Here is a 23,640-nt window from a genome sequence, read left to right on the forward strand (position 1 = left end):
GTGGCCAGCACGACTAGAGACAAAATGTCGTGACCTTCCCACCAAGGTGGTACCTATTTATCAACTCACGTTTTTACATGCTTTCAAACTGCTAGATTGGCAGGAGCTGGGACAAGCGACGGGAGCTCACTCCGTCACGTGGATTCGATCTTATGACAGCGGATCTTCTGACCTTGCAGCCCAGAGGCTTAGTTTAACCTGCAGTGCCACCACATTTCACTATCTATATTGGGAATCACCCTTTTAAAACAAAAACAGAACAGCATTTTCCCACTTCCCCAAGTTGATGAGGAATGCATTCTGGATTGATAGTTTGTGTCATATTTGTCATGCACTCCCACAACATTGTAAAGAAGCTCCCTTTTTAACCATTAGAAAGTGAAAGCGATGTGAGGGCAGACCTCTGTCTATTAATCAGCAGGGGAAGCGACAGCAGGGGTCGTGTGGGAGAGGTAAACATACTCCTTGCAGGTAGAAATGTGGTTTACCAAGCAGAAGGTTTCTCGCCCAGCTGCCTCCCTGCCACACTCTCATTTTTCAAAAAGGAAAACCCAGGGGAAGAATTGAGAAATGCCCCATCACGTGAACTCCAGTATGGCGAGGTGCCGTCGTCCCCTGTTCTTTCTGCCTAAGGCGTTGCTGCTTTTGTCGGCTTCAGAGGTAACTCCCGCTTTCTGCCTTCCGTAGTGTCGGAATGGGTGAAGGGGTGTGTGGCCCCTGGCGCCTCACAGCTTTTAGAACCCACCTGAACTTTGTGTGAGCACGAAACCTAAACTGTTCAATCTAAATACTAGGTTTCTGGGGCTCAGCCTAGAATCCACTTTTAATGTGAACATTTGGTAAATATACCACAAACAGAAGCATGCTCTCAACGGCTGGAAATAGGAATTGCACGCTCCTTCCCCTCAAGACCAGGGGTTTGCAGTTGGGTTGATGAGACGAGGCTTCCGTGCAAGCCTTCACTCCCCAGCTTCTTTCTTGGTTAAGTTGCCTTTTGGTTGTGAGACAACCACACTTTCCATGAGAGAAAAGCCTTTTTGGACAGCTTGGGAGGAGAGGGAGGTTATGGGGGATCGTGGCCAAATATATATTGTTGCTTTGGTAACAACTAAAGGAGATTCTTTCCTTACCAGCTGATGCAAAGGCTTTTGCAATCTTTCCTTTTTTTCCTGTTTCAAGCCAGACTATCTAGGCAAACAGCCGGCCGTTCCAGCAGCCCGGTGCTCATTTTGGAAGCATTTGCCCTTGGCCCCCTTCCTTTCAGCCGCCCCTCCTCTGTGCATCAGTATCAGCCGGCCGAGTGATTGATGAGGAGGCAGGCTAGTTTTTGAACAGGGAACTTAGCAGTTGGGTACAAGGGCGGACGAGGGGGGTGTGGAACTTGGTCCCTTCCGTTTCCTTGGGCTTTATAGCTCTGGTCATCCATCACAGGGCCCAGCAGCACAAGAGGGTGAGTGGAATTGAATCTCGTTCTGGCACTTGAGTGAGAGCACATCCGTCTGCACCGAGCCCAAGCCCCTGGCCTTGTTTCATGGCTCTGTAGGGGAAATCTCTGCTTTTTCGTTACCTTCTTGGTTTAGCGGCTTTGCCTACTTGGAGCTCTTTCTGTTGCAAGTCTTGCGATGCTTCCTGCCAAGCCGAAAGGAGGATCTTGAAATCTGCAGTTCCTGCCTTCACCTTGTGAAAGAGTTTCTGTTTATAAAGGAGCATAAATAGCCTTTCTCAGAGCGGTTGGCGCATAGGGCCTTTTCTGCTGCAGGCTTCTGTGTGTGCCTGTTTATTTATTTTAAATATTTATAAACCAGGTCTTTGTCCAGCAGTGGATTTTGGAGTGGAATCAATAAACATTTGAAAGTGATGGAGTATTAAAATATTAGCCGTCATGTGATGCATATGATGTGGGCATCTCAGAAGTATCTCCTGCTTCAACCAAAAAGAGCAAAACTTGTGTTTTGCAAACTAAGCATTGTCTCAAAAAGGATCTGAACGAAATAGACCTGCCTCTCTTGAGAGAGTAGTCATGTGATAGTGTGTCTGGAGGAGTACCACAAGGGATCCGTTAAAGTAGCCCTGGCAATTTTGGCATGATATCTCTGGAGAGAAGCATTTGTCCGGCTGAGACAAAAACTCTCTCTCCCATTGACATAGAAGGTATGGGGTGCTTCCAAACAGCTCAGTCTTTTCCCATGAATGGAATAGAAAGTCAAGAGCAGAACTCATTCTCTCTGTGACATTGATTCATTTCCCTGTTGAGAGGGGAGAGTATCCTTGATTTACCTAGAGTTTATACAGTGGTGCCTCGCATTGCAATGTTAATTCGTTCCGCAAAAATCGCTGCAGAATGAAAACGTCGCAGTGCGAAATAAAAAAGCCCATAGAAACGCATTAAAATGTGATTAATGTGTTCCTATGGGCTTAAAACTCACCGTTCAGTGAAGATCCTCCATAGCGTGGCCATTTCTGGTGCCTCTTAAGCGAGGAATCCATCCCAGAAAACGAGGCGGCCATGTTTTTTCCCCGGTGGCCATTTTGAAACCGCCAATCAGCTGGCCGAAAATAGTCGCTTTGCGATGATCGGTCATCGCAAAGCGAAATTCCCCCATAGGGAACATCGCAAAGCGATTTTGTCGCTAAACGGAGCGATCGCTATGCGAGACACCACTGTACTTGTGTTTTGGAGCTGTGATGTAGCAGTTAAAGGCAATGCCAAGTCTCGGCTTTCAAGTCTCGAACCCAAGAGTTTGTCCATTGCCGGTCCAACAGGATTGGTTGTGGCTGAAACGTCTGAGAAGAAATATACCCTAATTGGCAGAAAGGCCATTGGCACAGCTTTATTGGTTGTTGTTTAGTCGTTAAGTCATGTCCGACTCTTTGTGACCCCATGGACCAGAGCACGCCAGGCCCTCCTGTCTTCCACTGCCTCCCGGAGTTGGGTCAAAGTCATGTTGGTCGCTTCGATGACACTGTCCAGCCATCTCGTCCTCTGTCGTCCCCTTCCCCTCTTGCCCTCACACTTTCCCAACATCAGGGTCTTTTCCAGGGAGTCTTCTCTTTATTGGGTGCAGCTGAATAATCTTGTCAAGTCGTGGGGTTAAGGATCTAGCTATCAGTTGACCCAGGTGGCAGCCAGTGCACTGCCTGACTCTGGTTGCTGGGAGAGAAACTAGTGGAAAGACAAAACCTTGATCTCTGTATGGATCCCCTGTCATCTGTTGTGAAGGCCAGCACATTTCACCTCTGATCTAGGCAGGCCCCGGTATCCTTCACTCCAGGATCCTTTATGGCAGGGGTTTTAAACTCAATTTACCTGGGGGCCGCTAGAAGCTGAGTCTGGGTGAGACTGGTCCGCATCAGATTTTCCGCCAAGCGGAGCAAGCTCTCGAGGAAGCCAGACAGGAGTTTCCTTAGCCGACAGACAGGTGGGCTGGCTGGCAGGCTGCAGTTCTGAATGGAGGGTGCAAGAGGTGCTGTCTTGGGAGAGAGCCGGCGAGCGAGGCAAGGCGTTTTTTTAAGTCTTGACAGCAGAGGACGTGTGGGCCCTTCGGGGGGGGGCAGGCAAGGCGAGGGCCACAAACTATCATCCACAAATGGCCCCCGGGCCACATGTTTGAGACCCCTGCTTTATGGGAATCCCCAAGATGGGGACGAAGGCAAGAAGCCTTCTTCTCCACAAACTGGATCCAGCGCCATGTATGCAGCTGTCAACCTTGCTCTGTAAAATGGTGACAGAAGTTGCTTGCAGCAGAATGCAGTAAGATGCCATACCCCACAGCTCCCCCCCCCATTCCTCTGTCGGTACCAAACCCAGAGTCCATGGGATAGTGAGAGGGTTGGTAAGTGAAGCTCAGCCCAGAGTTTGGAGTGTTCTTTGTGCTCCAAGCACTAGACCAAAGCTGCTTCGCTCTGGCCAAAGCACTGGCCCTGTCTCCAACCCAATTGTGTGGCTGGTTGGGTGTGGCCTTCTGGGAATTGTGGAAGGCCCCTGCTGCCCTCATTGCACTCGATTGTGCTTGCACAGCGCAGAGCAGGAGAGCCCCTGAGCCACACTTAGAACCGGATGGGTGCATGTGGTGGCTTGGGAGCCAGGATGAGGAAGGAGGACCTACCTAGAGCAGTTCGGTGTGCAGCACCTTTCCAAGGAAGAACGGCCTTAAAAGTTGGAGGGAGGGTGTTACGTTTTCATTCCCCCCTGCTCTGTGGAAGAGAGGTGGAGAAACACGTCCCTGTAATATGTCAAGCTTCCTATAACAGGAAGGGGGGGGAATGGCCAGTGATGGTGAGGGAGCAAGTTATGTGCTTTTCGGGGGAGGGGGGAGGAGCTGTTAGCAGGAAGCCCCCAGGCAGTCTTGGAATGAGAAGGGACAGTAGTTTCAGGAAACTTCAGCGGGTCCAAAATGTGGCAGACAGATTGCTAACTGGGGCAGTAGGGATCACATAACCCCCCCTACTGCAGCAGCTCCACGGGCTGCTGATCCATTTCCAGGCACAATTTAAGTGTTGGTTCTAATGTATAAAGCCCTACACGGCTCGATTCCAAGCTATTTCAAGGACTACGTCTCCCACTATGAGCTTGCTCAAGTGTTAAGATAATCGGGACATTTGGTGCGTGGTGCTTCTCTGTTGCTGCTCCCAGACTTTGGAACAGAATCCTATAGGACAGAGGCCCCCAACCACTGGTCCGCAGCCTGTTGCCAGTCCATGGCCTGAGCCAGACCGGGCTGCAGAGACACACCTCCCAACCCCCGCACGCACTCCACCCCCGCACAGCCCGTTTGTGCCTGAGTGTGAGCATGCCTGCATGAGCGCCACACCACCCTTTGCACATGCGCGCGAGCACACCCGCGTGAGAGTGTGCACGCTCCTTCAAGCATGCGCGTGCGCAGGGGGTGCGGGGCTAAAAACGTTGGGGACCGCTGCTATAGGAGACTAGGCTAGTCTTTACTGTCCTACTGCAGGCAGAAGAAGACCTTTCTCTTCAGACAAGCTTCCCTTGAATGACTGGATGCCTGAGGGGTTTGTTAAATGGATTGTTTTGGTGATGCTTGGATTTTTTAGTGTGGTATTGGTTTGATCCTTTTTAGTATTTGTGTATTTACTCTTGTTGGCTTTAATATTGTCTTTAAATGATATAAGCCACCTTGGGTCCTTCTAAGGAGGAAAGTGGGACAAAAATATATAATGAGGAAGAGTGGCTTGTTCCCAGCGAAGGGAAGTGCCTGGCTAGAGCCTGCCTAACTCTCTGGCGCTTTGGGCAGTTCCTGGTGCGGACTTTGGAGGTGAAGCGCCTGATTTAAACCATTTTGGGACATCCAGAGCTGGTGCAGTGTTTAAGGTGTGAATCATGAATAGGGATCCCTCTGTTGATGCCATCCAAAGAATTCCGGAAGATGGTTGTAAGCCTTTACCCGAGATAATTTCCTCTTCCCTCCTCACCCCTTATTCCTCTTGTGTTGTGGCTTCCTGTATTGAAAGTCTGTGGGTTGGGACAGTCCTGTTCACTAGTGATCTCATGGAAACCCCTTTGGAGCTCTTTTGGCTCAAAGGCAAGATAAAGACTCTTAAAGCAAATAAAACAGAATGTGGGCGTACAGCACTTTAAACATCCAAGAGCAGTGTGCCATTGCTAAATAGTGTTATTATGTGGGCATGATTGGTAGAATTAGGATGGTGTTATGAAAGAGTGAAAAACCCTTTCTCCTACTAGAATGATATTGTTCTGTCATCATCAACAACACGCGAGAAGGGAGGAAGCGATGTGCATATTCTAGGAACCCCTCCGTTTTCCTGCAAGTTATTAGTTTGTGTAGAATTCTCTAGGAATCAGGATCCTGTAAAGAAATAGCTGTATTTGGGTGTGGAGGGAAGGGAATGAACCCTGCACGGCCGTAAGGATCAAGAGAGCTAGGCAAGATTTCACTGCATTCCACAGCTGGAATGCTGCCCTTCAAGAGAGGCGGCCCTGGCGGCTGCGGCTGCTCTTGTGAAATGTTCGGCTGCCAGAGAAATGCCGAAGAGAGATTTGATATCTGCTTATCTCTTATCCATCAAGGATTTGGGACTGGAATGGACTAGGTACAGACCGATTGCTAGAGGGATAGACGGGTGTCTGTTGTTCCCTTTGTCTCGGGCCGTTCCTGAAAACGTTGTGCCTTCGTCCAGGTCCAGTGAAAATATTTAAACAGACCCTACGACCAGCAGAGCGAGAGTAAGAGATGGGGTAGAGCACCAGACTAAGATTCAGGAGACGTGGTTTCAAATCCTGTCCAGCCATGGAAGCTCCCTGGAAGATGGTGGCCATGGTAAACCACACCTTGAATATCTGACACGCCTAAAGAAAAACCTATTGGGGTTGCTAGGAAATCAGAAGCAGCTTCATGGCACAGAACAGCAGTAAATCCCAACAGACATTGTGCTGCAACTCAGGCTGGATGATGCTCTGTGTTTTAGGTGCCCAGTGTTGCAAAGGGTATCTTTATCCTTGGCCAGTCATTTGCCTCTTCTTGTGTTCTCTGCTTTCTGTGAACTGCATTAGATGTAATGGGGAAGGTGAAAGTGGCAGACCTTCCTGAGGCATAGAGGTGTAGAAATATACAAAGCTTGTACGCTGCTTCTTTCATGGACAGAAGGTCAACTGTGTTCAAGTGAGGCACCCCAAAATCACTTTGTGACCTTCATGGACACCTTGGGAGTTGAACTCAGTTCTTCTGGATTCCAACATTCTTTCCATCACACCATTCTGACTTCATCTTTGAATACTACAGTGCCTCTGAATCTGCCTAGCTTACATGGGCAACACTTATCTTTGACCTCCAAATTGTTTAAAGGTGAAAGTAGGCTGCCATCAGTTGAAGGGAAGATGACCCCTCCTGGTCTAGCTAGGAGGACCTTTGGGTTCGCTGCTATAGTACTTCATCCCTGGATGATGATATGTAATGATCAACATCCAGAGCAGAGACAGAGTTATGACTCCTGTCCTCTGAAGATGCTGGCCACAGAGACTGGTGAAATGTTAGGAAGAACAACCTTCAGAACACGACCAAAGAGTCCAAAAAACCCACAACAGCCATCAACATCTTTCTTTCCCTGAATGGAGATGCCAGATCTAAATGAGAAAACATACCAATTGCAGAATAACCTGAGAAGAGAGTTGTAGAAGTTCCATGGTCTTTTATGGGAAGAAATTCACCTAGGAGATAATGCTGTTGGTTATTTACACCGGCAGTAGAGCAGGACATGAATCCAAGTGATGAATTGCAACTAGTTAATGAATCACTGTAAAATCTATGAACCTTGGTAAGCTGGATGTGGTCAAACAGGAGAAGGCAAGAATAAACATGAACATCCTGGGCGTCAGTGAACTAAAATGGATGAGAAATGGGTGAACTTAATTCAGACGATTACCATATCTACTATTGTGGGCAACAATCCCGTAGAAGAAATGGAGTAGCCCTCATAGTCAACAAAAGAGTGGGAAAAGCTGTACTGGGATACAATCTAAAAAAATGATAGAATGGTTTCAATACGAATCCAAGGCAGACCTTTCAACATCAAAGTCATTCAAGTTTATGCACCAACCACCGATGCTGAAGAGGCTGAAATTGACCAATTCTGTGAAGAGTTACAACACCTTCTAGAACTGACACCAAAGAAAGATGTTCTTCTCATTCTAGGGGATTGGAATGCTAAAGTAGGGAGCCAAGAGATAAAAGGAACAACAGGTAGGTTTGGCCTTGGAGTTCAAAACGAAGCAGGGCAAAGGCTAATAGAGTTTTGTCAAAAGAACAAGCTGGTCATCACAAACACTCTTTTCCAACAACACAAGAGGCGACTCTATACATGGACGTCACCAGATGGCCAATACCGAAATCAAATTGATTATGTTCTCTGCAGCCAAAGATGGAGAAGCTCTATACGGTCAGCAAAAACAAGACCTGGAGCTGATTGTGGCTCTGATCATCAGCTTCTCATAGCAAAATTCAAGCTTAAACTGAAGAGAGTAGGAAAACCCACTGGGGTAGTCAGGTATAATCTAAACCAAATCCCTTATGAATACACAGTGGAAGTGAAGAACAGATTTAAGGAACTTGATTTGGTGGACAGAGTGCCTGAAGAACTTTGGATAGAGGCTCGTAACATTTTACAGGAGGCAGCATCAAAAACCATCCCAAAGAAAAGGAAATGCAAGAAAGCAAAGTGGCTGTCCAACGAAGCCTTAAAAATAGCAGAGAAGGGAAACAAAATCCAAGAGAGATAGGGAAAGTTACAGAAAATTGAATGCAGACTTCCAAAGAATAGCAAGGAGAGACAAGAGGGCCTTCTTAAACGAACAGTGCAAAGAAATAGAGGAAAAGAATAGAAAGGGAAAAACCAGAGATCTGTTCAAGAAAATTGGAGCTATTAAATGAACATTTTGTGCAGAGATGGACATGATAAAGAACAAAAATGGTAGGGACCTCACAGAAGCAGAAGACATCAAGAAGTGGTGGCAAGAATACACAGAAGAATTATACCAGAAAGATTTGGATGTCCCGGACAACCCAAATAGTGCGGTTGCTGATCTTGAGCCAGACATCCTGGGGAGTGAATTCAAGTGGGCCTTATAAAGCATGGCTAACAGCATGTAACACCCATTTTTGGATTTTGGAGTGCAATTTTTCTGTACTATCCATGGAGGGGTTGTACTAAGCCTGTAAAAGTGGAATTTTCTCCCTGAAAGCTTGCAAATCTTTTGATTTTTAGTGGTCCAATAAAAGGTATCACCCAGTCTTGCATTTGTGTATTCTTGGGGACCACATAGCCTTTTTCTTGTTCCTCCTGAAGTCAATCTGTTAGTCTTTTAGGTGCCACCATTCTTTTCATATTTTGTTCCTCAGGCCGAAATAGGCAAACTTGGCTCCCTCTTTTAAAACTGCACTCAAAGAGCCTCTGTACTCTTTGCTTGGGGCAAAAGTTTCTCCATTTGCAACAAATCCACCATGTCTGGCTTAGCCTTGCCACGTTTAATGCATTTCCCTCCCTCTCCTTTTTCCTGGTCCCTTGCTATTTTTACCTGCAGAGTCTGCCGTACTTAACTCTTTCTTAAGTGGTTCAGGGGAGGGGTGGAGTAGGCCTTCAGTTGGGAAAAGAGTAGAGTCTGTGCATCTCTGTGTTGCAAGCTTCTGCAAGTCTCAGAGGGGCAGAGCAGTGTGTAAACAATTCAAATAATGGTTGTCGTCGTCCTTGGGGCCATGCCTGGGGGAGGGAGTAGATCATCAGCTTTGATTACAGAAGTTCTTGGGTAGATTCCTGCAAGGGGCCTTCAGCTGTTTGCTAATAAACACACAGGGCTCCTTTCCTGAGTGAATTTGCTTTGAACAGTGGGTGAAGTGAGTAGATGTGGTAGACAAGGGAAGACAAGAACATCTAAATAATTTATCAATGGTGGAAGGTTGACCACCCTAATAGCCTGACTAGTTCCTGTCCAGGCATTGTGGTGGAAAATGTTGGGTTCTGCCCTTACAGTTTCCGAGTGTTAGCTTTTCAAATTAGAGGCCTAGTGAGATTCCAAGGAGGAGGTTAAGCAACTGGCATCACCAATCCAACTTGGAGTTGGGCATGATGAAACGTCATAGTTTGGTTGTAAGAGAACTGACTCCATCTTGCATTCTGGAGTCTTTCTACCATTGTTTTACCCATCCTCATTTCCATTTGCCTCCTTCATTCCTTATTGAATGTTGTTGTTGTTCTTTGCTGTCCAGTTGAAACTGACCTTATGGGTTATAATAAAACCGTGTCTCCCTGAAAATAAGACAGGGTCTTATATTAATTTTTGTTCCTAAATACTCATTAGGGCTTATTTTCAGGGGATGTTTTATTTTGCAGTCACGTCTTCTTCTTCTGGTTGCTGCCCCAGTTAAGGATTTCACTTAACTGGGGCTTATTTTGGAGGTAGGGCTTATATTACGAGCATCCTGAAAAATCGTTGTTTAGTCATTACGTCATGTCCAACTCTTCGTGACCCCACGGACCAGAGCACGCCAGGCCCTCCTGTCTTCCACTGACTCCCGGAGTTGGGTCAAATTCATGTTGGTCATTTCGATTACACTGTCCAACCATCTCATCCTCGGACGTCCCCTTCTCCTCTTGCCTTCACCACCTTCCCAACATCAGGGTCTTTTCCAGGGAGTCTTCTCTTCTCATGAGATGGCCCAAGTTTTGGAGCCTCATCTTCAGGATCGGTCCTTCCAGTGAGCTCTCAGGGTTGATTTTCTTCAGAATGGATAGGTTTGTTCTCCTTGCAGGCCAGGGAACTCTCAAGAGCCTCCTCCAGCACCACAATTCAAAAGCATCAATTCTTCGGCGATCAGCCTTCTTTGTGGTCCAGCTCAGAAAAAAAAAGAAGAAAAACCATATGAGGGCTTATTTTCAGGCTAGGTCATTTTTAGGAAAACAGGGCAGGGTTTTCAAGGTAAATGAGGTATTTAAGGATTAGTTTTTACCTGTTTCACTCCCCAGTGAGTTTCCATAGCTGACTTCAGATTTGAACGCTGTTCTCCAGAATCGTAGCCCATCACTCTATCCACTACACTCATTGAATGTAGCCAAATATAAATGGTCCAACTGGGAACAAAATGTCACTGTGATATGTATTAGAGTCCAGTTGATGCCTTGAGATATATCTTTGTGTACAAAATGGACAGGAGAAGAGCCTTTGCTGGATCAGGGAAAGTTTCCATTGAATCTAGGATCTTGTTCCCCAGAGTGGCCAACCAGATGTCTTTAGGAAGCCCATAAGTAGAACAAGAAATTGAGAGAGCTCTCACCTCCCCGTAACAGTGGGTGTTCAGAGATATGCAGGCTAAGCTCTAGTCCTGTGGCCTCCATAGATAGCCATTGTGGTTGGCATCCCTTTTCCTTGATAGATCTGTCATCCTCAGTGCACTGGTCTAACTGCCTTTGAAAGCTGTCCCAGCTACTGTCTCCCATCACATCTGCAGTGCGTGAAGTCATTCTCCTTTCTGTAGGTTTTTTTTTTGGCAGTGTGTGAAGTCATTCCTTTTTGTAGGTTTTTTGGCACCGTTTGGATTTTTGTTTTTTTGCAATACAATTCTGCTCAGCCCTCAGTTCCGTGTACTGCCATTTTCACCTTTTTAGAAACTACGATGAGATGTGGGGCGGGGTGAGTTGTAGGACCAGAACAAAGCAATAAGGGGAAGGTTGAATAAATGCTCTGCATTCTCTCCACCCCAGATGAGTACTATTGATTTCAGAAAGGGTAATGGACGTGGTGGCGCTGTGGACTAAACCACAGAAGCCTGTGCTGCAGGGTCAGAAGACCAAGCAGTCGTAAGATCGAATCCACGCGACGGAGTGAGCTCCCGTCGCCTGTCCCAGCTCCCGCCAACCTAGCGGTTCGAAAGCATGCAAATGCGAGTAGATAAATAGGTACCATCTCGGTGGGAAGGTAAACAGCGTTCCGTGTCTAAATCACATTGGCCATGTGACCACGGAAAACGCTGGCTCTATGGCTTGAAGAGCGGGATGAGCGCCGCCCCCTAGAGTCGGACACGACTGGACAAAAATTGTCAAGGGGAACCTTTACCTTTAATGGACATGTACTTGCATTATCTGCCTCCCCTCTTTCTGTTTTTAACTGGAAGAGTTTTGCAGGGAGATAAAAACCAACTAGTGTTTACAGCCCATTCCAGATGTTTGTTTGGTTAAGACATCTACCATGTTTAGTTTGGTCATTAATAGTGAGTTGAAGACAAACATGGTAGACGTTTGTAAATTCATGAATTCAGGAGATGAAGGGAACTTTTTCTCTAAATAAAAATGCTCAGGAGCATCTACGGAAAATAATAGGCATCAGAGTTAAACCCAAATGTAGAGCTCCTTGCTACAATGAATAATTAACCTTTGGAAATCGGTTACCATGGCATGTTGTGATGGCAACTGCTATAAAGGGTTGTGAAAAGTATTGCAGAAATATGTCACAGGAAGGGCTTGTTGGTGGTTAGTGGTCGTTATAGAAATTTACAAGACTTTAAATCTCTGGATCCTAACTGCTAGGGTGCTGGATAGCTTATCATTACTGAATATGGTTCCCTGTTCAATGGGATTGGGGCTGGTTGGACCATCTGGGAGTGCTCTAATATGACTGAACATTTCTTTTGAAGGACCAGCTGATTATGGAAGGTTGGCAGGTGCTGTCAAAAATAGTCTCTTCTCCTCAAATTATCCCCTTAAAAAGTAAAGGATTGCTTAAACTTATCCAATGATTTTGCATATTATTGACACAGTTACAACACCTGTAGGCCTTAGTGAATCATGCAGAATTATTAGCTGCCTGAAAACTATCCCCATTGAAAAGGTCCATTATTTGACTGGCATTGTCCCTCCAGAAGTAAGTCAAGGGGTATTAGCCAATAATGAATGAAATAAGATAAAGCAGCACCAAACCCATAAACTCCATGGACATCAGCTCCCTAGATTAGTGGTGGCGAACCTATGACACGTGTGCCACAGCTGGCACGCAGAGCCCTCTCTGTGGGCATACGAGCCATAAGTCGCCATTGAGAAATACCCGTCCTCCAATCCCGGATTTTAGCACTCCCCTCTACTGGTGCAGTGGTCCAGCGGAGGGGTGCAATGGCGACCATTACCGGTCTAACCTGATGGAGTGGAGGACTGGTAAGTATTACTCTGTTAATACCGCCCCGGACGGGTGGGTGGGGGGTTAAACCAAGCATTTAAATGTTGCAGTGCAGGGGCAGTTGTTTTTTCTAAACTAAAAACTTAGTATTCAGGTTTTAATTGCAGTGTTGCCACTTCGAAATAAGTCGGTTTTGTGTTGCCATTTGGGCACTCGGGCTCAGAAAGGTTCACCATCACTGCCCTAAATGATGGCTAAAATTGAGGAAAGGTTTTCTGCACAGCTCTCAAACTCTGACTAGTAAACCAGAAAGAGGCAAGGCTGAACCCACGGACAACCAAAACAAATACACCTTGCCAAATACATGAATCCTGAAGGTTGTTTCCCATTGGGACAAGACTCTCGCTGGACCGTGTGGAAGTCACTTTGGAAGTAGTGTGGGAAGATCAAAGAATAATCATTATGTGAGATATATATATATATATCACAAAAATGGAGGAAGCCCATCTCACATTCTGCTTTCCATCAACCGACTGAATTCAGAGGCATGCTGCCTGTGAACATGAATATTGGCTTTAGCTATCATAACTGGTAGCACAGTCGTTGATAGGCCTCTCCTTTATGAATCTGGCTAATACTCTTTTAAAGCGACTAAGGCGAATGGAGGATTGTGACAGTGAATTGTGCCAGCAAATTACATATTAAATGGGGCATAATATCACAGTTGTGTGCTGTGGATTCGGACTTATGGCAACCCTTGCCAGAGTTTTCGAGGTAACGAGTGTTCAAAAATGGTTTACCATTCCTTTTTCCCCGAGGATTCCTTTGGACTGCACAGTTTGCCCAAAGCTACACAGGCTGGCTTTCCCCTTAGAAAACAAAGTGGGGAATCAAACTCCCGAACTCTGGCTCTTCACCGAGATACATAAACCACTGAGCTATCCTGCCTTATTATTTGTTCATACAGCCCCCTGCTGAGGTGCTAAAAAAATAGTATCCATGAACAGAACAATCGATGGAGAATGGAAGACAAGCAGGGCCGTTTTTACCTTTTGCCCCTCAGGGCTATTATGAAAATCTTTTTTTCATAGGACTTTATTTCTGTATTGAGTCTCTCCTGTTTGCAAGCCCCCAAGCAGAGAGCTCTTAAAGCCGTTTTTAAAAGTTGGTTGCATTTCCCATAAGAACCACATCAGTGTCTCCAGATTAGGTCACAGAAACTGAGCAAGTTTCATGACAGAAAATGAAAGCTTCGGTGGAGGGCGTGGGAGTCCTCCCTCCCTCCTGTCAGCCGGACAGTGTGGTGTTCCTTCTCAGCATCCCCAAAGCACCAGATTCTGAACTGCGTTGCACAGATCTGCTTTGCCTCTTTTCTGCTCCCTTTGTGTGAGCGCATCGACCTCCGGGGTACTGAGGTTTTACTGCTGAGGAGGTCTCCCGCTCGGGCCGGGTCCTCCCTGAAGCTTGTCTTTGGAGCGCTGTGCCTGCCCGGCTCTCTTGGGTTTGGCTGGCGTCGGCCAGGTGGCAACGGGGATCCCAGGGGCCTGGCGGTGTGTGAGTGGCTCTGGCGGCATGTGTTTCCTTTAATTATCCAGTCAGCTGGTGTGGGGAATCATCAAGTCCCAGCTCTGCTCCGCTGGTGCTGAATCCTTTGCCTGTCGTCATCGCTGTCGCATCATCATCCCCGGCATCGGTGGCAGCGTGCAGCGAAGCGTACAAACGCCGGATGGGTTCCAAACAAGGCAGAGCACATGGACCGGAGGGTGGGTGAGCGAGCATGTTTACCATCATCAGGTTGTTACTGTACGGCCCGGTGGCACGCTGGTCTAGGCTGGAAATTGCCCAGGTAAAGGTAGCGGTCCGTTTCTTTATTTGACGCTTCTCCTACACTCGGTCCTGTTTCAGGCATCACATTTTTTTAACTCTGTTCTTGTCCCTCCTGCTTTTGCTTGCGTTTTGCAGCTTTGAGTGTGGTGTCCTTCAGCTCTCTCCTGTTTCTAAGCACTCTGGATGGGTTGGAACGAGGGGGCTGCAGGCAAGGAAAAGAGGATCTTGTGCTGTTTGTGATCTCATTTTCTGTAACCTCTCTATGAGAACGTCAATATTTTTCAAGCCTAGAGGCTTCCTTACTGTCTGCGTTGAAGCTCATATGTACTGTATATCGAACTCTAGCTGCTTGTTCCTCTCGGCTCTCCATCTTTTCTCTTTTCTCGGTCTTTGCCTTTTGTCCTACGGCAGTGCCGGTGAGTTTTTGCGTAGGGGCTGAAGGTGAAAACAATTCAGCAGAGGCCTTGGAAATGAGCGTGTAAATGTTGCAGTTTGTTGTACTTGGCTAGAATGCGCTCAAGTGGCTTTCAGAAGTTGACACACAGCTTGCGTGGGGGTGGCACCCTTTAGCAGAGAAAAGAAAAACATGCTGATGGCTTAACAGTTGCTAATCATTGACAAAGAGTAAGAGCAGCTGGAAAAAGTTAATTATTCTTCTCAGATTGTTTTCTCCTAACAAGCTTGTGGCAGCACAGTCGAAAGTAAATCCTTCCTCTGGTGGAAGTTGATTTCTTGCTCTGGACTCAGCAAGTTCTGAGCGCTGGAAATGTCGGACTCTTGTGATCTAGCTTGAGGCTGTAGAAATTCTACAAACAGATTTGGGAAGGACGGCAGGTTAATGTAGAAGGAAAAAAAAAAGAAGGAAGCGCCGCCCCCCCCCCCCCCCGTTTTGGGAGTTCAAACGGCATCCAGAAGGTGTTATCAGCACCTTGTTGCATGGCTCGGAGAGCATAGGTTGGCGGGCAAGCCATGTGGGCCAGGGCTGCGCGCTGTTCTGGTGAAATTGTGCCTCTTCCCTTTTGCTAGCTTCCCTCTGTCAGCCTTCCACATGCCCGGGGAAGGAGCGTTGGCATAAGTCGCTGTATGTAACAGTTGCTACGCAGCATGCAGAGGAAAGGTAGCTGCGCCAGGGCAGCGGGTTTGTTCCGAGTTCGGCAGCAGGAGTGCCTGCAGTCTGATACAGGGACGTGGGTGTGTTTAAGCCACGGTGTCACGTGAGTTTAAGCCTTGTGTACAAGGATGCTCAGTTCTGCAGGAGGCTTGATGTGTCCTGATGCAGAATAAAGTCATTGATGAATGTGTCCCGGTCAGGAGTGATTTACATCATTTGTTACTTGTTGATTGTATATGGAGGGTGTTTAGGTTGCATGCTTGTCAAAGATATCGGAATCATTAGATTCTGTTCCCGCCCCCCCCCCACTGCACAAGATACAAGTCATGCGACTGCCCTTTTTCCTTGTCCTCCTGTTGCTCCACTTTCTCTGTTATCTGTTACTCTTCCTCTTCCTTGTTTTTGTTTCTAAAGTGAATTTCTCCTATTGTACACATTCCAAAGTGAGTGACTTGCTCTTTTTTAGCAGCATACGATAGCTTCTAAGTTCCAGTCTTCTTTTCCCCCCAATTCATACCCTGCGCATACAGTAGTCACCTGTATATGAATAGGAGTCCACAATTTCCATATTGCCTCTGAGAAACGTCAGGATACACTCCAGTTGTATGAGGACGCCGCAGTACCTGAATTAGCCCTCAGGTGGGTCTCGTCTGAGAGAGAAAAGCTTCATGGACCATGAACATATGGAGTGCCTCATATCAGTCCGTCTTGATTCAGTGCGGGCTCGTCTGAAGAGCAGCTGCTTTCCTGGTCCTGCGCTCCAGCATCCTTTTAAACCAGAGGCGTCATCATTTGTGGGACCTTATGCTGGCAAAGGATACAAGCTCTGGTAGAACACACCCATTTTAGCGACTACAGATTTGAGTCAGAAAAATAGGGTTTTGTTTGGCTACGAAAAGACCAATGGGAAACAGAACTCCTCCAAAACCATGTCTGTTCCTTCATTTGAATGAGCAAAGACCTATTCTGCTTCCAGTTATTTACAGAGAGAAGAGATAATGGTGGAAGTTGCCAAGCAGAGCGCACTTGCTCCCCACTCCACCTCGTCTCCCATGGAACTTAACAGTTGAGGAAAGACGTTGTTTTAATTGTTCTGTCACTGTCTGTCTTTGCCTCCGCTATAGAACTCAACCTTGTACATACATGTCAGTGTCTCGGTAGTGTTTTGTCACTTTGCTATTTTATTGTCCAGTCGAAACATTCATATTCTGGGAAACCTTTTCAAACGTTGTTAGCAAAAGTACCTTGATATTTTCTTTAAAGAGGATTTTCTGTTGGCCGTGGCTGAGTTTCTTACGCCTTCAATGTGTTTCTAAGGAACAGTTTCTTTCCCTTGTATATCTTCTCAGTTGCATGTTCTTGGAATTTACAGAAGGGAAGCATGCATGTTTTATAACTAAGCGAGAATAAATGAGGCTGAAATAAAGCTCAAAAAGAAAATGGGGAACATTTAGCACATTGGTACATCTGAAGGCAGTGCCAAAGGGTGTTGGCGTGCCTTAATCTTAAAAAAAGAGGCTTCTCTTTTGCCAGGTGAAAACAGTTCATCTGTTTTAATGACCACCCATTGAAGTTGCAGTTTGGTGGAAGCACTGGGAAAATCTACGTAGTGCTAGGTAGCCTGACAGAAGGACAGTTACCAGGGCCTCTTGAAGGAAACTGGTCACTTAAACCTGTTTCAAACACACCAGTGTGGTGTAGACATTTCCAAATCACGTGTTTGCCTTTTCATATAACTAGCTTGCAGTGTGGTAGTTAGAGATGTTTGTGTGTAAGGATAGGAACAATCCATTTTTTAATATAATGCAAGCAGCACATCTATTTCCCCCTCTCAAAATGATTTTGTGGTTATAGAATTTGCTGCTATGGATTCGCTCCATCTTGCTTGAGTCCACTTGCTCTTGGGGAATATTGTTGCAGGCCAGGTTGGCTGCCTCTGATCCCCCATTCAGCTACTGTCCTAATTTCAACAAAGAGGTCCTTGAAAAACTTCTCCATTTGGCACACTCTTGCACCAGTTTGGAAATGCAAACAAATGTTTGTTGGTAGCTTTGAGTTACCGTTTTCCTGCTGTGTCTTTGTGGTTTCCAGAAACCATGTGAAACCAAAGCTAGGATTCTGCCTTCAGCTCCTCAGGCTTTTGTGTGTTTCTTCAAATTCCATACCATGAACATATTCCATACCTAATCTGTTTGACTTGCTTGTTTCTTCCAGCAATGACATAAGAATTGAAAGGTTGGCGAAAGGACATTGGATGAAAAATGGACTGTCCTTTCTACCTTTACAAAAAAGAGTTCCTGGCTTTCTAGCTTCTCAGCTTCTGCCACCAGTTATGCTGCTCAGTGATGAGATTTTCTGTGTCTTGTCGTTGGCATGTCTCTTTTTCATGGTTTATTTTTTTCCACTTCTGCTAGCCAGTTGATTCTGAGTTCTCTTAATTACATTGTCAGCTTCAATCTGCCTGCTAGGATGTAGAGATTATTGTTAGCTTTCTGTTACCTATCTGTAATGATCTACTGTTGTTTATTAGGTATAGCCTTCCCCTTTCCCTAAGTGCTATTCTGGTGACTCTGGGGCTTCATTAGCAGTCAGCGCTTGGCATCGGTTAGCTCCAGTGGATGTCACATCCTAGACTTAGAGAGTATGCAAAGCCTTTCACCTTTTTAGAAGTGAGTTTTGAAAAAGTGTTTTAAGCTTATTGTGTGTCAATGTTCAGTTGTGTTTTAGTGGTATGATTTTCTGTTTGTTCCTTTCTTAAGCTGTTTTCACGCCTAACTGGTTTAGTGTTGCTGTAGGCCAGTGGTTCTTAACCTTGGGTTACTCAGGTGTTTTTGGACTGCAACTCCCAGAAGCCTTCACCACCAGCTGTGCTGGCTGGGATTTCTGGGAGTTGCAGTTCAAAAACCCCTGAGTAACCCAAGGTTAAGAACCACTGCTGTAGGCCACCATGGATCCCAGTCCTGGAATCAGGATGGGATGTGCAAGTCAAATCAGTTGAGTATCAGCAAAACACTTTTCTGGACCGAGGAAGTTCTGTGGACATTGCGCTACTTATCCCTTGCTAGATTAATTTGGAAAGTACCAACTATCAGATCAAAAAGTGTGTGGTGTTGCCTGTTATGTTTTTTTCACCCCTGCACATCCCGGTTCAGCTCTGGCCACATGTAGTGACACGCGTAGCTAATTGTGGGTGTCAATGTGATTGCATATTGGAAGGCCGGTCCCACTGAGAGAAGTGCTGGAAACCAGCTGCACAAAGGTGTGTGTTGACGCATTTAGGCTATGATTTTCCTGCCTGCCTTGTACTGTCTTGAGGATTCACCTGATAATTGTTCTCTTCTCTCTGAGAAAAAGGAATTTGATAGATTTGGAGTTTAGGAAGGTGTCAGATTGTTGTCTGGACCCACCCCACTGGAAAGTGAAGTGAAATTTGGGGATAGCTGTAGAAGGATCCCTGTCCTGGTTTTGTTCAACTCCTCTAGATTTTGCTCAAGAAGAAGGTTGCTGCTGCTTCTTTTCTTTACCATCTTGCTGGCAGCGAGAACTACTAAGACCTAAGAAGTAAAACTGAGGTCCTGATTAGAAATTCTTGAAGACCAAGAGCTGGCTTTGAATAGAATGCATTGAGGCCTTCATGAAACTTGTTATATGTGGCATGTTCTTGTGAGTTTAGCTTCCATCTCTCAAGGAGTATATGTAGAAATCATCATCATCATCATCATGAATCATCATCATTAGAATCATCATCATCATCATCATGTGCTGTCAAGTCATTTCTGATTAATGGTGACCCTTTTCAGGCTTCTCCAAGTAGACAGAGAAGTGATTTACCCTTCTCTTCTTCTGGGGGCACCCTAAGACTGTGCAGCTTGCCCAAGGCCACACAGGCTGGCTCTCCTCGCAGGAGGCATCCAGTGGGGAATTGAACTCCCTTCCACAACCAGACACTTAAACCACTGAACTAGCCAATTCACTTACAGTTGTGGAATCGATAGAGCCCAGTGGCTAAGAAAAGTGAACCTTTAAAATTTTAACTCAGACATTTCTCATAAATTTGCTGGAATTCTCATAGATAAGATTCAGTGACCATTGAGTGTGTTGAAGCATGTCTTCAAGGGACGTATAAAGGAACCCCGGGGAGGAGCGGAAATGTGCCTATGGCTGCAATCAGATTGAGGGCCTAACTCTCTACTTATTCTTCTGTCCTTTCTATGAAAATCCCAGAGAAAGATTTTTGTCTCCCATTATTCAGCTGTATCCCAACTGTACCATGTTTTCCCGAAAATAAGACAGGGTCTTATATTAATTTTTGCTCCAAAAAACGCATTAGGGCTTATTATCAGGGGATTTTTTTAAAGTACAACAATCTACATTTATGCAAATACAGTCATGTCATCTTCTGGTTGCTGCACAATGGTGGAGGCATGGGGTTTCACTTAACTGGGGCTTATTTTTGGGGTAGGGCTTATATTATGAGCACCCTGAAAAATCATACTAGGGCTTATTTTCAAGTTAGGTCTTATTTTTGGGGAAACAAGATACTTCAGTGGAAATAAAAGTAAGACTACTCACTGATACACAGCTGTATATTACGTACTCTGTTGCACAATTTGCTCTGGCAGCTAAGAAATTGAGACTTCGATTTGTAGAGGTTCATAGTGTTACATAAATCATATAATCCTAGAAAAGTGAAGTTGGAAGGTGCCTACAAGGCCATCAAATCCAACCCCCTGCTCAGTGCTAGAATACAGTCAAAGCATCTAAGTTTCTCTTGAATGCCTCTAGTGTTGGAGCACCTGCCAACTCCCGAGGTCACTGGTTCCACTGTCGAACAGTTAGGAAGTTTTCCCTGATATTCAACCAAAATCTGGCTTCCTTTAACTTGAACCCATTGTTTATGATCTCTGAGCCATCCTTTTGTTTTAATCCTTTTTATGCTAGTCTGCCTTTGCAGAGGCCTGTGGCCAGAAACAATAAAGGTACAATGTGAGCGAGATAGTGTGTTAAAAATTCTTTGAAATTTCTACAGTGCAGTTATAGACCAAAGTGTTTTGTTTTTATTTTATTTTTTTAATTTGTACCCCACCCATTTAGACAACGTCTACTTATGGCACTTAACTGTGCTGAAACCCATCTTTGTGGGGTGCTGTCTGCCATGCTTGTAATGATCTACTTGCACCCGCTTTTTTTGGGCTGTGTTGCTTTTGTAATTGCTTGGAGCTCCAACTGGCTCTATGATATGGTAAGCTGTACGGGCCCTTCTGCCTTCTGTCCTTGGAGGACCACTTTGTGTGAAAGGAATGATATGTGTGACCACATCGTCACCTTCAACAATACAGTGACATGCCTGTGTTTCACCACCCCATCACATTTCCCTTATACTTGTCACATGGAGTCAAGCGTGATCATGTACAACAGTGTGCAAAAAAAGAGAGTGCACACCTTTCATCTAGTTAGTATGTGTGTCATAGGCTTGAGGAGCATTTTATAGTCAGGATGAGCCTGGCTTCAGACTCGAAGTGGCATCGTTTCAGATCTCCCTTCTCCTTCCTCTCAAGTCACAAAGACACACACAGCCTCCTTTTCTCCATCTTGTCGCCTCCGGCAATGCAGTTATCCAGGTGTCATGTACAATTGTGCTCCTTGTGCTGTTGGTTTTGGTCTGGCCTGCTCTTGGCAGCTGAAAATTGAGCATGACCTATATAACGCAGATAGGAAGTTGGGAGAATGGAGGCGAGAAGCTATGATGAATCCTGTAAACTGTGTAATATTGAGATAGACACTGCTTTCGGAAGGACAGGTGTGACATGACACTGGTCATGGTATTTGACTCACATGTACAGGTAATGCACCGAATAAGCTATCTATATTAGGGGGAGAAAGTGGCTGGAGAAAATAAAAACTCCTCTTTCCTCTCCAGCGGGAGTGCTAAGAACCTGTTCCCTAAACTGCCAGGCCTCCATCCCATCCTTTCAAAATTCATTATGTTCCTTTTGGGGAAACGCAGTCCCTCAACTAAATAATTTTGGCTTGGATCCCAAGAGAAATTAATGTCACAAAGTTCAAGAAGGCTTCCTGTCTTCTCTTTGCAACCTGTAACTTTCCCAAACCTCCCCTCTGGGAGGTCGTGGTGGTGGTGGGGGGCACCTTAAACAACAAAGGACGTGCCATGAAGGAGTTAGGCTGGCCGGGAGCAAGAAACTTTTCTTCCATGAAATTTCTTCCAAGTTGGTTTCCTCCCGGATCGAAAACATTGGTGATTTTTCAGATACAATCATTTCTTTCTGGCATCTCAGAACTTTATGTCCAGCTTCTGGGGATTTTATTGTTTTTTGTTTTGATTTTTTGTAATTGTTCCTATTTTGTCATTTGGGTTGTGTCTGAGTTTTTGCTTTTCACCAGCTTCAATTCTTGCCGTATTGAAACGGCTCCTGTCAGTTTTGCTCTGTTGTCTGGGTTCCGTTTGAATTGGCTTGTCATCTTGCCTTCATCTTGTGCATTGCTGCTTTTCATGGGTTGTCCTCTGACAAGAATGGTGGCATACGATAATGGCAAGGGCGATCCGAGCAACTCGCAGGCAACTGGTTTTCTCCAGAGCTTCCCCAACCATGAGTAGCCTTTGGCAGAGCTTTTCAGAAGGGGTGGCTTCTCAAGTCATGGGACATGCTGTCAAGTCGGACTTAAGTCGCACCAGTGACTCGACCCGGACTTCACTTGAGGTTTTTTTTTTTAATTTTCCAATAACTCAGACTTCACTCATGGAACCCACCCACTCTCTCCCTTTTTCTGGGGGAAAAAAGAGCTTATTTTTCATTGGGACTTGGGGCTTGCAACTTGGGGTTTGATACCAACGACTCAAACTCTAACCCAGAACCAAACCCTTGCCAACCTTTCTGCAGCCCCTGGCCAGGCTCCCAGGAACTTGCCCTTTGCAAGGGCATGTACAAGAAATAACTACGCACGAGAAGCACCCTTACCATTTCATTGTTTCACTTGAGATATTGATATAAGTCAGAATGTCAATTCCTTTTTTTGGGGGGGGGTGGGTTAATAGCCACTGTTCAATAACTGTGGATTGCCAGTATATTATGATAATGCTTTTAAGTATTTGCCCCTTTGTCAGTGTATGAGTAGACGGCGAAGTTAATTAATAACTGTTTTGCTCATCAAATACCTGCCTCTACAGGATGTCAGTACTTAATTAGTCAGCAAGCTCTGCCATTCTGCGCTGTTCAAAGTATTTTGTATTATATGGGCAACACAACGTAGATATCTTAAAAACCTGCTGATTTTCGGGTGTTTTTCTTTATTTATTTATCAGTTACATTCACGTCTTGGCTTTCCTTTAGAAAGCTCATAGACTCATAGAATCATAGAAAAGTTAAGTTGGAAGGGGCCTATAAGGCCATCCAGTCCAACCCCCTGCTCAAGGCAGGAATACCATCAAAGCAGATCTGGCAGGTGATTATTTAAGTTTTTCTTCAACGCCTTCAGTGTTGGAGCACTCGCCAACTCCCGAGGCCACCGGTTCCACTGTCGTACTGCTCTAACATTTAGGAAGTTGTTCCTGATATTCAACCAAAATCTGGCTTCCTGTAACTTTAACCCATTGTTGCGTGTCCTGCACTATGGGAGGATCGAGAACAGATCCTGCCCCTCCTCTGTAGGACGGCCTTCCAAAGATTTGAAAAGTGCTATCCTATCACCCACCCACCCCCAGCCTTCTTTTTTCAAGAAGATGATGTGTAGATTATTCTCCCCTTTCCCACTTGTTGTTACACCAGGTACCATGTGGGATGAATCAAGCTCACAGAGAGGTCACTCAGGGAGCTTCGTGGTTCTGTGGATCCCAGATTTGCCAAGTCCCAGTCCAAAATACTGTATGCTTACTGCCATTCAGACTGCATAAGAGGAGTCTCCAAATCCACTTGCCATAGAGTAGCTGTGTAAGGTTCATCTGAGCGTGTGCAGAATTCTGTTCCTTCTGTCACAGAACCAGCTAGAGTTAGACCTCATCAAGGGCGGCACTGAGGGAAGGCTTTTGCTTTGGAAACAATCTCCTGAAATA

At 45.7% G+C, this 23,640-nt stretch overlaps 1 protein-coding gene across 13 annotated transcripts in view; it reads left to right on the top strand.

Annotated features, from left to right (window-relative positions):
• The window catches only part of NCOA1 (nuclear receptor coactivator 1), a 291,778-nt gene that overhangs the window by 154,399 nt on the left and 113,739 nt on the right, over positions 1-23,640 (top strand). For 2 of the 13 annotated variants that reach the window (XM_072986358.2, XM_078381592.1), the window contains exon 1: positions 11,591-14,480. The exons of 9 other annotated variants lie outside the window; for them this stretch is intronic. The gene's annotated coding sequence lies outside the window, so the exon portion shown is untranslated. Of the gene's footprint in view, positions 1-11,590; positions 14,481-23,640 lie in introns of those variants that run through there. 2 more of the 13 variants (XM_072986363.2, XM_078381593.1) reach the window with 1 other exon arrangement.

This window comes from Pogona vitticeps, chromosome 1 (assembly GCF_051106095.1).
Source record: "Pogona vitticeps strain Pit_001003342236 chromosome 1, PviZW2.1, whole genome shotgun sequence".
In the NCBI taxonomy this organism is placed as follows: Eukaryota; Metazoa; Chordata; class Lepidosauria; order Squamata; family Agamidae; genus Pogona; species Pogona vitticeps.